The following is a 13,843-nucleotide window of genomic DNA, read 5'->3' as shown; positions in this document are numbered from 1 at the left end:
TTTTAGATAAAAGAATAATAAATAAAAAGTTATTTTTTATTAGTTTAGTTCTCAAATGCATCAAAGACCTGAGAAGGATAAACTATAGCAGGAAATATCCTAAATGGCCTAGGTATCAATAAAAATGACAGAGACTTACCCATTGCCCAGATGGCCATCCCATTAGGCTCCTGTGATGTTGATGACTTTGTTGGGGGAACAGGTTCCAGTGTAGTATCAGTCTTAGGCTACGAAGGTCAGCAAATTTGAGAGGTGTAGAGGAATGTTAACTCAGAACACAGCTATAATGGCAAGAGATCACATCCAAAGATCTTCTAAGTCTGTGTGATCTGGCTAGACTACAAACACAAGCACACCTTTAATCCAGGAGACAGAGGTAAGCAGATCTGAGTTCAAGGCCAGCCTGGTATAGAGCAAGTATCAGGTAAAGAAAAGCTTAGACCCAGGCATGGTGATACATGTCTTTAATCCCCAACGAAGGTGAAGTTAGTCTGTAGAAGGAAGCACACGTTTGAAAGTGATGTCCAATTGAGTGGCAGAAAAGGTGAGGAATCAGAGAAAATTTTGACAGAATAGGATATGCCCAACTCTCTCTAGAAGAGAGAGGAAAGGGAAGCTACTTAAGAGGCAGTTTTTCAGAGAGAGAAAACAGTGTTTACCAGGACAGTAATAGAGAGATAGGTTGCAGAGGGGGAATGGGGGGGGGGGAGAAAGAGAGAGAAAGGGAAAGAGAGAGCAAGAACTCCGGTGATGATTGAATGAGCCAGAGAATGAGAAGAAGCCAGAAGATCAGAGCAAATTGCTGAGTTAGTTTGAGGCCAAGCAGAGCAATTCCAGGCTGAAAAAGAAGCCATATGAAATCAGTCAGCTGGGAGAAGAGTTTGAGCCAGAACAGCTGAACTGAACCAGCCAGCCCAGAGCTCAGAAAGAACAAGCAAGGGTGAGCTCATTAAACAGTAAGTCTCAGAGGCTGAAAACATTCTAGGCCTAAGTTAGATTGGATGGAGGCTAGAAGCTTCCAGGACGAGGCCTAGGTTAGCAGAAGGCGGCAGTCACAACTGAGCTAGGAGAATAAAAGTTACTTTTACAGAGAGGTCTTTTTGTGGGAGAGGAACATGGGAGAGATCAACTTCACCTTATCTTAGGCACTGTGGGGCAATCGAGTCTCCAGGTGTACTCTTTGTACACAGTTCAGGCTGGGTCCTAGCAGTGGCAAGGCATTGGGGCAGTCCTTCCCAGTGGTTAGCATCCCACAATCCAGGTGGAGTTGTAGGTGCCCCATCTATCTTCTTGTAGATCTTAGGGTCATTGCTAGGAGCTGGGGTCTCTGTTATATAGTAAGCATTTTTTATTAAACAATTAAATGCCATATTCAGCAGATCTCTGAAGTGCCCAAGGACCATCCATCTATTAAATATAGCTGAGCCAAACAAACTGTGTTTGTATTCAGTTACCCATCTTAGGCTTAACCATGGAAACATAAAACAGGAGACTAGATAAAGCTTAATCTTGTACTTAACTGTACCAATTCTTAGCGTGACTTTATTATAACTGTATTTCTGAACATACTAAAGGATTTGATCATCCATAAGGTGATTGACCATTATCTTGTACCTTTTAATTATCTTTAACAGTCTGTAATAATTTAGTTAGTTCTGTTTCACTTTGAAAACAAATATAGGAGGCTAAATAAAGTCCATCCCAGTAATCAATCATGACCATAAGCATAGTCATGAATACTTCAAAGAATATAATCATTTATGAGGCAATTGGCAATCAACCTGAATGTCTCCATTATCTTTAACAGTCTATAATAAAATGACAAATGTTGAATTGAAGCTCTTTCAGCACCAAGATCCTTAAATATAGAGCCTGGGGACTTTCTTAATCCCCATATATCACATCATCATAGAACATAAGTTTCTTGTATGACCCAATATATATTTATATATATATATAGCTTTCATAGATAGATAGATAGATAGATAGAGTATATAGATAGCTGTCCTAATAATGTTAGTAAAAACAAGGAGGCTAAACATATAATTTTAAATCTGTCTGTTAGTCTGAATATACCCCCATGATCCAGTGGTTTTTATTTTTATTTATTTTTAATGCTGTCACTTTGTGTGTGTGTGTGTGTGTGTGTGTGTGTGTGTGTGTGTGTGTGTGGTAGTTGCCAGGATTTAGTAGCATTTGCTATATAGCTATACAGGATACACAAGATTAATGTCCAAGACACCAAGTGTCCTGTCAAGCTTCTGCATGCTTCATTGACTTCCAGGGAACATAGAAAAACATAAAGCAGCCAGAATATTTCAATGTCGTAGGAAGTGCCTTGGCTTCTCAAAAGAGTTGAAAGACATACAGTGCCCCAGAACTATAAACCTATTACGTATGTTTTCCTAGGCAGCTAAACCAGACCAATTCTATGATTCCCTACAGTTTTACTTTTTCGGGGGAGGGGTATGTAAGTCAATTTTTAAAGAATATAAGGAGTAGCAAATTATTAAGGTTATTATGCTTTTCAGTAGTCAATAACAAAATTTTTAGAGACATTTCTATGGACCATAGTTTAGAATTCCAATTAGAGACAGAAATTTTATCATGCAAGGCTTGAAATCAATACTCAAATTGTCATGTAACCTAGGGAACAATATAATCAACAATGAGGGCACTCAAGTCCTAAGATTCATTGACCCAACAAGGAATATCATTTTCTTTCCAGTTAACCAAGTAAAGTATAGGAAGATCAGGCACATAAGCCTATATGTTTTAGTGGTAATTTTTATTTATTTGTCTATGTATCAAGGTCACATAATAATAAAGACATTATGAATATATGATAAATTTTGTATGTCCTATTGTTTTATATATTTAAATATATTTAAAGCTGTTTTTGCAATATCAAAATAAAGTATCTTTTAAAGAGTAAAATCAGAAAACACAACCATAACTTCTAGAAGACAAAACCAAATTTTAACAGTGTAAACAACTTAGTGTCTCTAAAATAAATATCAAGTATATTATTTTGATCTTACAAAGTTTGGCTGCCAGCAAACAAAACAAAACCACTTGAATATGAACACATGGAGGTGCAGGTTTAATACCTCATTAATCAAGCATAGTCTCAAACCATGTTATAAAAAAACAAGAATTTGAAATTATGCCTGATTAAAGAGGCATCATTAAGAATTATGTAAAATCTTATCTATTTTAAAAGTAGCTTTGGAGACCTGTTTCTTTGCTTGGCTCATGCCATCTGTCTTTCAGAATGGCTTCAACCCTAAGTTATGAGTTTAAGTTAACTTTTTTTGTTTTAGATTTTTAACCATATCTAATAATTTGTAAGCCAGTAATCCATAACCAAGATATCTAGAACATAGTAAATTCATACATTTAAGACCAGCCAGAAACAAACATGTAGTGGCCATATATATTTATATATTTAAAACAGGCATTTAAAAAAATTTACTCTAGCTGTAATTTCAAGGAAGGAGGAGCATCTTGCTATCTGTTGAATCCAATTCTCATGGGAGCAGGACCAGCCATCAGCTTCCTTACCAGAGAGGATGAGAAGCTTCTGAGGCTCCTTTAAGAGAGGCTTGTCCAGGCAGATGGCGGGGGGGGGGGGGGGGGGGGGGGGGGGTGGCTTCTCCCGAATTGCTAGATTCCTAGCTACATGTACAGGGCTTGAAATGAGTTATGGCCAGCAGACGAAGTTTGGCCTTTTTCCCAGAGAGTTTCCCTCAGGGGAAAAGTAAATATGAGTCTCCTAAGTCTCTTGACCGTTTAGTTGCCCACGCATATGGTTTGGTGCCAGCAGCACGCTGCATTTCCCGCATTTTTAGGGTTACTCTAGACTCAGGAGGGGACTTTGAGCTCCAACAGCCTCAGCCCTGTGTTCCTGGTGACATTTTGGGTTTCTGGGGAACTCGACCTTAGCAGGACTAGCCATCAACTTGCAGTATGCACGTTGTCCCTTTTGAAGTTGCAGGCGGTGGTGAGTTTGATGGTTTCTGAGGGGCTTTCGCGCTATTATCGGGACTCTCACCATCTTCCTAATCTGTCTGTCCTTCTGGCTTTCTTTGTTTTCTATGAGGGACTCTAAAATGTCAGTAGGGGATTCTGTGGGACACTGAACTACCTGAGTTATTTTTGATATATTTGGCGGGGAGAGGGGCATTCGGCAGCTGCCTGGTGACTCCCCATAAGATTCTGGGATAACTCCTAAGGGTCTCCCTCCCGTCCCAGCTAGGGCTGGTTCAAAGGAAAGCCACACTGGTATGCTCCAGCCCCTCAGTGGCGAAGGGGGTGCTTGGAAGTGAGGTAGTACCTGAAAAGGGGTAGTAGAAGCATGGGAGGAGGGTTTGGGGAAATGAGGTAGCTCATCCTTCTCAGGTTGGGAAAGAATAAAAGGTGGTCACTGCCGGGCAGGAGGGAGGGGGTCTGTGGAAGAACAGGTTAGGATCCCAGCACAATTTTGGGTTATTCTGTAAAACAGAAGAAGAAACCCTCAAGATTTTCTGGGAAACCAGAAAAGCCTCCTTTATAGTGAACATTGGAGGCACAAAGGTTGCTTAGTCTCAGGGGAGGACTTCAGAGAGAGCTGGGCTTGACTCATAGTCAAGAAGAAGGGACAGAGAAGAGAAAACTTCACCAACGAAATAAACAAACAGAACTCACAAACATGAAACGACCTACATGGGACACAAAAAAACAATAAACAGAGTGCCCGGGATGGGGTCTCGTGCAAGCCGGAAGGGGCAGGATGGAATCCCACTTTCCTTCACCCAGTGGAGAAATGAGGTATCCCCTCAATTTCTCCAGACTCAGCGATTAAAGTGGCTATGTGTAGTCTGTCCCCATAGTCCAGACCACTGAGAAAAGAAAAACTGGAAGAGAACAAGCTCACCTCCCCTGTGGAGGTGGCGTTGCAACGCTCACTGAGTGGTGGCCGAGGGCAGGAGGGCTATCCCAGATGAGCTTCCCAAATGTTATGGGTTCAGGAATAGCCATGCTGCTTGAACACCAGATTCAAACTGATAGGTCAGGGTCACAATCTGGCTGGGGAGCCAGGCTGTGATGATGGTTCATTTTTAAGGCAGGTTGTTGTTGTTGTTGTTGTTATTGTTAAATCATCATCATCATTATTATTAAAATCACCATCATCATAATTATCATCATTATTATTAAAAATCATCATCATCATCATTATCATTATTGTTATTATTAAAACCGTAACTAGGTAACAACAGGTAGCCAGGTGGGAAGCAAGGGGGGAGCAGCATTACATCATTTTGACTAGATAAACATAATCAATTTTGTTCCAAGTACATTCTATCTAGGTAGCTAGACAAAAAAAAAAAAAAAAAAAAAGATTTATTTATTATTTATTCAGTATTTTCTCCATATGTACGCTTGCTTGACACAGGAAGGCACTGGATCTCATTACAGATGGTCATGAGCCACCATGTGATTGCTGGGAATTGAACTTGGGACCTTTGAAAAAGCAGAAAGTGCTCTTAAACTCTGAGTCATCTCTCCAGCCCCATAGACAAAGCATTTTAAGTTGACTGGCTAGGATATAGGCTTGGGGACTTTCCAGTCCCCCATGCCCATTCTGGAAAAAAGAACTTAGCAAGGTATTGCGGTTTTGTTTAAGTAGAACATACAATATTAATTCAAGCAGAACATCCAACAAGTACTGAATTGTAAGTAAAGGTCTAGTCAAGCTCCCAGGCAGCCAGAGCTGAGAACCTGAACTTAATTTCACCTCATGATCAAAATGGAGACGTAAAAACAAAATGGCTTCTGTTATGCTAAATATGAAAGCAGGTGTCAGCAGAGGAGCTATAGTTACGGTGAGAACTAAAGTAGGTCTCAACAGAGGGGCTATAGAGCTTAAGCAGACTGTAACAGAAAGTACAAGTCTCTTGTGAGATTCACATAACCTCTTAACTGTAATCCCTCATAAAATCAAAATCAAAAGAAAAATCACATGCAACATATAATTGCATAGGATATACATTACTGTTCTTAAATGTAGGAAAGGGAGCACAGTAAGTATTAAACCAAAGCAAGACCAAAAGCCAGCTGGACGAACTCCAAACTCCATCTCCATGTCCAATGTCGCTATGTTCCTCAGGTCCCCAACTCCTTCCCACGCTGTTGACTGCGACCCACTTCTTTCCTTGGGCTGGTTGCACTCCCTGTTAGTAGCTTGCTTGGGTAGGAACCCCACAGCCCTGGCATCTCTAACATCTGGGGGTCTCCAAGGCAATCCAGGCTTACCTGCACAGCTTCACACACAGGTCTCTCTAGGCCTGCATGTAGGTACACGCCTGCCACAGACCTGTCTTTGGTGACTTTCTTCAGTCACGGAGGAAGATTCCATAACCCTTTCCTTCTATCCTTTACTCTGAAGCCAGAACTACGTGTCTGAAGCTGCCAAGTTCTGCTGCTTGCTGGGGCCGGAACATGCCCCCCCCGCCCCGCTTTGTTCAACTACATCATCGCCAGCATTCTGTTTTCAATAGTTTCCTTCACTGCCTAAGCTTGGTAGACCAGGCTGCCCTTGAACTCAGAGATCTGTATGCTTCTGTCACCTGAGTACTGGGATTAAAAGTTGTATCACCACACCTGGACCTAAGCTTTTTAAAAATTCCTTTTCACCAAATAGTTTAGCGGGGTGTGATTTCTGCCCCAGGTCACTACTCCCTTAATTCTGTCTAATATCTTTAATCTGTTTATGATCTAGAACAAAGTATTTCCGCTCCATTCTACTTCCTGGAGCCCTTGAGTTCTTGAGCCTTACATTTTGTATTTTCCCTTGCTCAGCTTGCTCCATTTCATTAAGGTGATCTTCCCAATGCTGAGGCTTGCTTCTTTTGCCATAACTATAGCCATTTTCCATTTCAGGCCTACCAGCAACATCATCTCAGCTTGGTGCTTGATAAAGGAAAAGCTCCCCGTACAAGGTTAGGTTGACCAAAAACAATTTTTATGTTCAACATACTCTGAGACCTTGCTACTCCTGGAAATTCCCCAACCATAAACTCCACTTAGGACCAATTAAATTAAAGGTCAGCTAGAACTTCTTGGTCTAGTTAATAAAAATAACTTTGTTGTGGTTCAAAAATAGCCTCACAACCGACTCAGACTAAAGTCTCAGATATGGATGGTTTATTGAGGGAACAAACACCCCTAAAACTAGGCTGATTGCAATCAGGTTCACAGAAAGGACTCAGAGTCAGTTTATATAGGTAAAAACCACAATTACCTCATATTGCGGGGGGGGGGGGGAATGATACAACAGGGTAGTTAACAGCAGTTACAACTGACCTTTAGTTTGATTGGTCCTAAATGAGATGAGTGACATAGTGCTTAGGGTACATCCAAAGTATAACTTTGATAACAAGATAACAAAAGTGAAGGCAGAGGGTAGCCAAGTGTATAAACAACAAATTATGAATTATGACACCATTGAATCATCCAGTGTAGGTTAACTTGACCCTCTGGCAGGGAATGTTAGTGTCAGCTATGAATATCTGCTTCAAGGAAGCAGAGTTAAAAAGTTAAAGTTTTTTTTTTAAACTTAATTTTACCTTACAAACAAAATGGAAACTAAATACAAAAATGGCCGTAGCTATTTCAAAGAGCAGGCCTCAACACGTGAGTCTGAGGGGACTACCTGTTCCACTGTCCCCCACCCCTGTGTGAGCTAATTGTAGTTTTTACCGTTATAAGCTGCCTTTAAAGAGTGTTGGAGGTTGCAGTTCAGCTCCCAGTCTGGCTACATTCCTGATCAGGATCTGTTTTGGGGGGGGAGGTGTTCGATAAGCCCTCAATATCTGACAATATCAGTGTTTGAGTGGTTTCTGAGGCTTCCTCTGGACCTTAACAATAAAAATGAACTACAGGACAGAGTCTATACTAGGCCGTTTTGAGATTTCCTTTGTCTAAGCATTTTATCTAAATCTCATCCCCTCAGCCTCAGATAGACTCTTCGACAAGGCAAAAACAGCCACATTCTTCACCACAACATTACAAGAATGATCTCTAGGCAACACACTGAAGTTCTTCCCCTCTGAAACATCTTGAGCCAGGCCCCCACAGTTCAAATAACCCTCAGCACCATGGTCTTCCAGGCTTCTAACTGTACGGCCCATTATGCCCCGCTTAAAGCATTCTAATGCTTTCCTAACCCAAAGACACAAAATCCACCTTCCTCCGAACAAAATCCTGGTCAGGCCTATCATAACAATGTGCCAGTCCTGGTAACAGCTTCTGTCTTAGTTAGGGTTTCACTGCTGTGAAGAGACACCATGACCGTGGCAACTCTTACAAAGGAAGACAGCAAAGCTGAGTCAAATGCTACAATTACTATCATTCTGTCTCTTACTTTTAGGTTTTGGTCTTCATGAGTTGCATTCTTGGAAAATCTGCATTATGATTCATTTTATGCCTTTCCTGAGAAAATTATGTCTGGGTCTTTTTTTTTTTTTTTTAAGGAAAATCCTAAACTTATTATCCCTTCTGCTTTTAGGGAATAAAAATAACTTTATCTGGCTTTATTTGAAAGTCTTCCTTATGCCCTGGAAATTGTGGTAAGTGCAATGACTTTCTAAATGAGGCCATGACTCTAGAAATCTTGGGGTATCTGCCCCTAACCAAACTCAAACAGTGTAATTGGTACAGGGTGAACAGAGATAGTTGACTGGCCAGGAGAATTAGTACCAGACTCTAAGCCTGCCTTTACAACATGCTTAGAGTTCCCTGAAAATGTAAAGATAGGGGTTGTACAAAATACACTCCTGGAGGGATAGTACTTAGTAAATACGACAGACTGAAATAAACTTCCCCTACTTTATAGCATAGATGATGAAATATTATAGTAAAAGGAGTTAGGTATTAGTATTTGCTATTCATAAAGACCAGTTCAGATATTTTCTGTTTGTCTGGAGTGCACGTGCTGCTGGCAGGCTATCATATATTAAATATGTTTGCTTTGGAGGAAACAGTCTCTAGATTTTTTTTTAATTGGAGTTATAAGGCTAATAGTAGAAATAAAATCTGTCCTATTTGCACTTTCTAATTGTGACTGAACTTGTAACCCTGGGCATGTAATGAAAAATCAAGCACATGTCCAGAGACAAAATGATATAATCTGTACTTCTTGGGTAACCATGATTCTGCCTTTGTTCTGTGAAATAAAGAGGGAACCTGATTGCTTGTCAGTCAGAGCTGCAAGATTCCCCCAGCCACTGTACCTGACCCACTCCTCCCTCATTGATTCCCTATCTTCCCTCGGGTCACCCTGTCAATGGCTCCCTGGCACCTCTCCCCACAAAAAAAGGTGTGAACAACTAGAAAAGGTATACAACACATACCCACAGAACCAAAGAGCAGTATGTGGTGGTGGGAAAGCCACCTGTGCTGGGCATGGTGCACCAGCACTCTGGACTTTTCACCTGGTTCCTATAAACAATCAGGTCTGGATCTTGTTATTGGGAAGTATCTGTTATTACCAAAATCCACTTTGTTTGTTTGTTTGTTTGTTTGAAACAGGGTTTCTCTGTGCAGTTCTGGCTGTCCTGGACTCGCTTTGTAGACTAGGCTGGCCTCTAACTCATAGAGATCTGCCTGCCTCTGCCTCCCAAGTGCTGGGATTAAAGGTGAGTGCCATCACTGCCCAGCCAAAAATCTGCCCTCCCCCCCCTTTTTTTTTAACTATAAAAAAGCAATCATTCTGACACATGTCCTACAAATCACTCAGTGAGGACATGAACCTTCCTCAGTTCTTGTGTACCTGACTACTTCCCATACAGGGCCAATGGGTTCCAAAACTTTTAGTTATAAGGATGAAGAGACTGAGTGGCATAAATTAGGTGTATGGAATTAACAACTGGCTATCATATAATTTCTATGAGCTCAGACTTGTCCTCAAATACTCCTTCTCTGACTCATAAAGAAATTACAGCAGCATAGTAAGAACTTTGCAATTTTGGTTTCTTTGTAAAACACAGAAATGTTATGGGACTACATTTTCATTTTAATCCCATGTGTGGGGATATGAAGCTGCTTTGCAACAGCTATGATTTGTCTCATGCTCTTGCAGAGGTGTGGTTTGCCCGCTGCAGATAGTTTCTGCAAGTGTATGACCTTTGGAATTCTGGGAGCTGTTTTTTATAAAGAATATATAAATGCTAGAGACCCCCATAGGTGGGGCTGGTTGGTGGTTGGATGCTGTTGGTTTCTGTTTGTCATGTAATCATGCACAAAGAAGAAACAAGAAGAAATTAGATATCCTGACAGTAAAGATCAAGCTTGCCCCAAGGAACTTGATGTCCCTAACCAGCAGGAAGAAGTCAAGCAATGATGATACCCCTTTCCACTCTATCCTTTTTTCTGGTGTTAAAGCAAAGAAGTGAAAGGGTAGAAGAGAGAAAGGAACCCACAAAGTAGCAAACGCTGGCTACAGAGCAGTAACATGAAGCATAGTGCATAGTGTGGTTGAGAGCACGTTCTTGTCCCAGTGCTTGGCTATTATCAGTGGCCCAGTACCAAAGACTCCACAGAACAGCAATAGCAGATTATATTAGTAATGACAATTGAAGGCCTACAAACTTTTACCCACCTCCTCTTTTGTTATTTGTAAGACATGTGTTGGGATGATTGCTTTTTTAAAGTAAAAAAAAAAAAAAAAAAAGTGGATTTTTGGCTGGGTGGTGGTGGCACTCATCTTTAATCCCAACACTTGGGAGGCCGAGGCAGGCGGGTCTCTGTGAGTTCGAGGCCAGCCTAGTCTACAAAGCGAGTCCAGGACAGCCAGGACTGCACAGAGAAACCCTGTCTCAAAAAAAAACAAAAACAAAGAAACCAGGGATTATTAGTAAAGCCTTAAGTCAGCGTCCAGCTCACAACAGCTGCCGGTAGGATGGAAACTCTTAAGTGATGACAAAACAGTACCAGAGGCCTGCTCCGGGCCAGTCAGGAAGTAAGCTCTTACTACATAACCGCAGAACTCAATGGTCTGAAATACTATTCCCACCTCAGAGGATCCAGAGAACCCAGAAAGCTCTGTGGTTGTTGGCAGAATTCAGTTCCCAAAGTGTGGGCCTGAGTCTCCCTCCTTAGGAAAGAAAGGTTGGGCACAGGCTGGCCCTTAGCTGGCTTCTGGACACTTGGATTCCAGTGCTCTCATCTTTCTCCTATGGGAGCCTAGAGTTTGAGATGTGCCAGACAGAAGATGCTTGTGTGGCCCCAAGAAAAACCTGGCTTGGGATTAGCTGAGCCTCCCCAGAAGACCAGGCTGCTCGACTGGATGAAACCAGGGGCTCTGTGCTGATTGCTCTGGGAGATGGCTTAGAAGCAGTTTCTTGTAGATGTTTCTAGACTTCTAGGTGGGCCCTGTCCTGGCTAATTTTATGTCCATTTGACATAAGCTAGTCATCTGAACTAGGGATCCTTAATTGAGAAAATGCCTCTATTAAGTAGGGTTATATGCAAGCCTGTCCTTAATTAGTGACTGATGAAAGAGGGCCCATTGTGGGTGGGGACATCCCTGGGCTGCTGGTCCTAGATTCTTTACCAAAGCAGGCTGAGCAAGCCATGAGCAAGCCAGGAAGCAGCACCCCTCCATGGCTTCTTCATCAGCTCCTGCCTCCAGGTTCCTGCCCTGATTTTTCCACTCTAAAAAGAAAAGCTGTGAGAATGACTATGCTGAATCCCAAGAGTCTTTGGAGATCCAACAGAGGGAGTATAATCAGTAAGATGGAAATCAGTCTTCTACAACTTAGTTGCCCTCATACTATAGACAAATCAGTATGTGGTAACCCCAAAACGAAAGAGGCAAGAATCCACAAGGGCATGAATTCTCAATTTCAAAGTCATCACTGCCAAGGCCTGGTGATGGCCACAGAATCAGCAGAAGCCACTGACCTTATGTGGCTAAGCCTTCGCCTGTAAGAGGGCTGACAAGCAAAGCTCCATTCACTCAAAGTGCTGTGGGGTCCTTCACCCACTGGTGTAGCCGTGTAAGTATGCCAAAGGTTATGGACGGCAGTTAAGAGTTCCAGCCTTGTGATCTTATAGGGGGGACTTCTCCTCCTTCTGTCACAGACCTAGGGGAGGGGAACAGGATGAAAGAGGGAGGGGGAATGGGAAGATACAAGTGAGGGGATATCAATTGAGATGTAATCTGAATAAATTACTTAAAAAAAATTAAGAAAGAAAAAAAAAGGAGTTCCTCCAGCCTTTGGACTCTCATGTGTATAGCTGCCTCTTTTACTCTATATTCACTTATTTCGGATTTGGAGTAGCCCCAAATCTCCCTAGTTCACTATTTAAGTATCAACCTTGGTCTCAGGCAGTGATGATCTTTCCCCAGAGGCAAACCAGTACTTCCTTTTTCTGTATTCCTCCAGTTTGGTGAACTCCAGACATGTGCTCACACACCATGTGCTTACTTCTGTATAAGCAGCAGCTTTCTCTTTCCTCACCAGGTCATGTGCTGACACAGGACCTCCGGTTGTTATGTGTGGAATGATTTTGCAAGCACCCCTGCTGGCCTGGGATGTGGTCAGAGGTAAACGTCATTTTACTCATACTTACCCATCATACTCTCGTCATCATTTCCCTGTACTCCAAAGGTCAAAGGAAACAAGCCCCATCCCCCCACCCCACCCATTTTGTTCTTAATTTATGTGTATGTGCAAATACACGCAGAAACCAGAGAGGTTGGGCTACCTTCCCTGGAGCTGGAGCTATAGGCAGCTGTGAGCCAACCAACATGGGTGCTGAGAACTGAACTCAGGTCCTCTGCAAGAGAAGCAAGTGCTTGCTCCAGCCAGTGTTTAGTTAAAAGTCCATCGGGTTTTTTTGTTGTTGTTGTTTGTTTGTTTGTTTACTCTACCCACAAAGAGGCAATTGGTACTTTCACACTTGCCCCGTGAGGCCACTTCAGTGACTGCTTAGGAAATAAAAGCTCACATAACTGCTCTGTACAAGGCCAAGAAATCCTACAGGTAAATAAATGTCTTTACATCCATAAGGCATGTAGTGGGAGTCAGACAACCCTTACTGAAACAGAGAGAGTACTCTTCCCTATAGCCAGTCACTCTGTAAATGTTCTGGGACCAAGGGAAGTGCAGTTAGCCCAGGGGCTCCACATCTATGCTGCACCCAGGATCACACCTGGCCTGTACTCCCAGTGAAGTGCTGAGCAGGAGTCACAGAGCAGGTTTCATCTGCTGAGAGGGTCTCTAGAAGATGGTGCTACAGTTATTTTTACAAAACTGCATTTGTTTCTGTTTCTCTCTTAACCCAGTTATCACACAAACAATTTAGACTTTTATTATTTAAACAAGCTTCACAGTCTTAGAACTGAGCAGTTACTATTCTTTTCCTAATCCTCCAAGCTAATTTGGCTCCCTCCCAGCATACATGCCACAGATACTTGTATTTTGTAGCTTTCCTAGCTGAGCTCTCTCTCCTGGTCTCTCCTAGACATCTACAGTGCCAGTTCCCTGGTTGAATCCCCTACTTCCTCTTCTAACTCCTCCTCCCGTGGCTGGCAGAAGTCCAGCCCTATTCTCTCCCCTGCTCAGAGACTGGCTGCAAACTGCTTTACTGGAATATCAAGGGTCAACTGAGCAGTGTTTACACAACATTGAGACAGGGGATTTTTTTACAAGGATTGCAAGCAGATATGGGGGCACAGAAATCAGTATTTGAATTACACAATAACCTTACGCCTACAAAATGGCATCTATAGCTGGGCACGGCAACTCTTGCTTATAAGCTCAGTCCTTAGGAGACTGAAGCAGGAGGTTCTCAAGTT

Source organism: Acomys russatus, chromosome 9 (assembly GCF_903995435.1).
Source record: "Acomys russatus chromosome 9, mAcoRus1.1, whole genome shotgun sequence".
In the NCBI taxonomy this organism is placed as follows: domain Eukaryota; kingdom Metazoa; phylum Chordata; class Mammalia; order Rodentia; family Muridae; genus Acomys; species Acomys russatus.
This window is presented reverse-complemented; position numbering follows the sequence as displayed.